We start from the raw sequence: 3,808 nt of genomic DNA, 5'->3' as shown, positions 1-3,808 counted from the left end.
TCATAATTTTCTTCCAAATGTAAAACTTATAAGTCTTCAGTTGTGGCTGTCTTTCTTGTGTTTCAAAACTCCATAAGAAGCCAACAAACAAACATAACTATTATGTTGAAAACTGTAGGTTAGCAGGATAATGCTTTGTAATATCATTGTATATCCCCTTTGGATAAGGCAGCCTTTTCCCCATTAAGCATAGGCCAGGATACTGAGGCTTACTATTCCGAAGAAGAGGGTGTCTATTACTTAAAATAATAAATGACGATAATAATTGTAGTTAATGCTTATGAAGTATGTTATTTGCCTTGTATTGGTCTATGCAGTTTGCATTGGAATCTCACCTGATCCTTTATACTAAACACGCAAACATGTACATAAGCCTCACATGTGAACCATTGTAGGCTATTGAAATAGAGAAGAAGATGGGAACTTGGGGTCAATGCCTTTTTTTAGCAATAGCATAATATACTTCCCTGACATTTTCTCTATGTGTACAGAGAAATTCCAGGAATTTGCATATGGATTCCTCTAGGAATCTAGTTTGGAAGTGGAAATCTGGTCATTGTTTTTCATCAGACCCTGATCATTTTCTGGAATGTAGGTATGATCAGCTGCATCCCTTTCTGCCCCATCTTTGGGTCACCTCCAGGTATCTGAGTAGATAGTAGAAGTATTGAATTTAGGTGAAAGTTGTTTTTTTTTTTTTTCCAGGGGAGAGCTCGAATGCAGTCCCCCGCTGCCACAAATTATGCAGTCGGGTTTCCCACATTTGGGGAAATCTCAGGGGCCAGCACATCTGGAGTGCAATGGATAAGCCTCGCCCTGTGATCATGGTATGTAAGTTCATATTTTTAAACACTCTTCTTACTGGCCAGTTCTGTGTCTACATAAAATACGGGCACAAGTCCCTCGAGATAGCTCTAGCAGTGTTAGGCAATTCTGTCATTTCTTATCCTATAAAATGTCCATTTTCTTCACAAAGTGCCTTAATAGCTTACAATTATTCTGGTCTAAAATTTGTTGATTTTGCATTCAGACTGAGAAAATACTGTACTATGAGAAAGATATATTTTTAAACAATGGGTATTTATATCAAATCATCAAGTTATACACTTTTAAGTAATGTTATACTTTATGTAATTTAAGTAGCTTACCATTTTAATAAAATATAAAATAAAAATAATTTAAACAATTTAAATCCAACTCCATGGATTAAAGACTCCATTTAAATAGTGGTCAGTCTTACTAGAAAAATTGCTTGGTTACTCAAATATCTCAGCCATCAATCTTTCCCCCTGGACCCTGGATAAATGTATGGAGGAAAGATGCACTGATGTACATATCTGGCCATGGGAAGAACAAAGAGTCCTTTGTCACCATGCCCCCTGGCTTTGCCCCAGGACTATGTCCCTAATCTGTGGCTTGGCTGCTCCCCAATGGACAAATATGTGGCTGGCATGACTCAAAATTTTGTTTTTCTGTCCATTTTTGTTTGGTCTATGTTATAAGGCAGGGGTCCTCAAACTACGGCCCGCAGGCCACATGCGGCCCACCAAAAACATTTATCTGGCCCGCCGGGTGTTTTTGCTGCCGCTGCCTGTTGCTTAGGAGCTGACTTGTCCCGAGCCTGCAGTGCGCATGTGTGGAATGTGCGCTGCACTCCCCGACTCCCCTCCTTCTCTCTGTCTCTCGACTCCTCCTCTCAGGCTCGGGCGTGATCGGATAAGTCACAAGCTTGCCTGTGCAGAGCCTGCTGCTGCCTGAGTACCGAGGTAAGAACAAGTTAGGATTTATTTTTTTTTAAGTTAGGAGGTCTATTTTTTTTTTTTTTTGCAGTTAGTAGGGCCTTTTGTTTTTGAAGTTAGGAGAGCCTTTTTTTTTTTTTTTTGAAGTTTTGTTTTTTACTTCAAAATAAGATATGTGCAGTGTGCATAGGAATTTGTTCATAGGTTTTTTTTAAACTATAGTCCGGCCTTCCAATGGTCTGAGGGACAGTGAACTGGCCCCCTGTTTAAAAAGTTTGAGGACCCCTGTTATAAGGTATTCTCTTACTACAAGTAGAAGATCTGAAAGGTACAAAAATAATTTACAGACTAAGTATAGGTCAATATATATGAAAATGAATAATTAATATTATTAAATCATATTCTGTTTGCCCTTCCTCCCAAAAGAAAGGAAATATGTGTTTACTAAAATTTGAAAAGAGACTCCTGAGAGCATCTAATATGCTGGAATACACTACAGAAATATATTTCTTCATCCAAGAAATGAATATTCTCTCTGGGAATTGCATGGTCCCCAAATATCTCATTAATCCAATAAAATTTTTCAGTCTACCTTCACTTGCTGGCAAATTTCCCTCTAGTCTGGAGGTAGGAGGAAGTATACCTTGAGTGAGGGTGGCCCATGTGCCCTGGAGTTGAGGGTGAGGGTGGAATGTACAAATGTGGGGTGAAGTGAGTACTGGGGACATCTTCAAGGAGCTCAGTCTTCCTTTGTAGACCCTGGGTTGCAAATGAGCACTGGACCCTGCTCTGTAAAAAGATAACATGCATAAAGTGTATTATGTTACCTGGCACATGTTAGGCACTCAGTAAGTGTTGGTTTCTCTCCTGCTTCCTTCAACTCCCCTTGACTTGTCTTCCCTGTAGTTTTCTCAGAACTTAGAGATATACAGAGCTGTTCCTCAGCTTTCTTCTTGACAACTGTGATGAGTAACCGATGTCTAATGCTCCAATATTCTTTGGGTGGGAGGGTACTTATAATGTGAAGGGTGAAGTCCTTTTCTGCCCCCATCCCCAGTGAGAACACAAACAAAACAACAACACAGGGCTCTGTGAAAAGGGCTTGTTATATCCTACCAGATCTACCCATGCTTCAATCTAAAGGTTGGCTGACCTCCCATTTCCAATCTAAAGATGGAGGAATTGAGTTCTTTATTTGTTGCTCTGTTTTAAGGAAAAGGAAAACGATGCAGGGCAGGAAGTACTCTTTTAATATATATAAAAAGAAAAGAATAGTAAAAGCTAACCCATATTAGGTCCTTACTTCTCTGCCCAGGCTCTGTTTTATGCACTTCACAAATATTAGCTCACTGAACTCGCATAACAGTCCTATAAAGTAGTTTTCATAGATGAGAACACAGAGGTATCAAGAGATGAAGTCCAAGGTCACAGACTAGCAAGTGCACAGGGCCAGGATTTGAACTCAGGATGTCTAGGTCCAAAGTTACAATAGATATGCATCATAACTTCATCTACATGTGTTATGAAGTAAACATTGGCAAACACTTTAAATTTCACTGGTAATTATGACCTTTCTAAAGTACACAATCTATATCTTAATGTAGGGGTTGGTTGCAGAAAAAAATACACAAGAAAATCTGCAGGCAATAGAATATATTCAAGCTGCAAAGTGCCATTTTCAAGGGACAAAAACATTATTGCACATTAAAGAGCTACAATTTGGGAGATTCTATGAGAAAACTATACTTCCTTCCCCTACCTTCCTTACAAGTAAGTACCATCTAACTTTGGACCGCTCCTGTGGAGTTAGCCAGATCAAGCAAATTAGCTCTGAAGAACAATGGACAACACTTGTCCAAGTAGGCTACCTTCATATCCATATAAGTTGTGATTCTCCATACTTGCCCTTAATAAAAAGATTTCCAGGATGAAGGAAGGCGAGAGAAGGGTAACTAAAGGTCAGACAAAGAGTTGATCTTCAGCTAAGAATTTTGCCTCAATTGTAGAGAACCTTTAAGGTCAAAGTCAGATTACCCAGTCCGGCCGGGCCTGTAGGTGCAGGTGGATGC

At 39.4% G+C, this 3,808-nt stretch overlaps 1 pseudogene; it reads right to left on the bottom strand.

Moving 5' to 3' along the window:
• Positions 1-702: 702 nt before the first annotated feature.
• On the bottom strand, positions 703-877 carry LOC139009695 (U1 spliceosomal RNA; annotated as a pseudogene).
• Between the last annotated feature and the right edge of the window lie 2,931 nt (positions 878-3,808).

This window comes from Myotis yumanensis, unplaced genomic scaffold (assembly GCF_028538775.1).
Source record: "Myotis yumanensis isolate MYYU_CA2020_CCGP unplaced genomic scaffold, mMyoYum1.0.hap1 SCAF_4, whole genome shotgun sequence".
In the NCBI taxonomy this organism is placed as follows: Eukaryota; Metazoa; Chordata; class Mammalia; order Chiroptera; family Vespertilionidae; genus Myotis; species Myotis yumanensis.
Note: the sequence above shows the minus strand (reverse complement) of the source record. Positions and strands in the feature narration are given on the sequence as shown.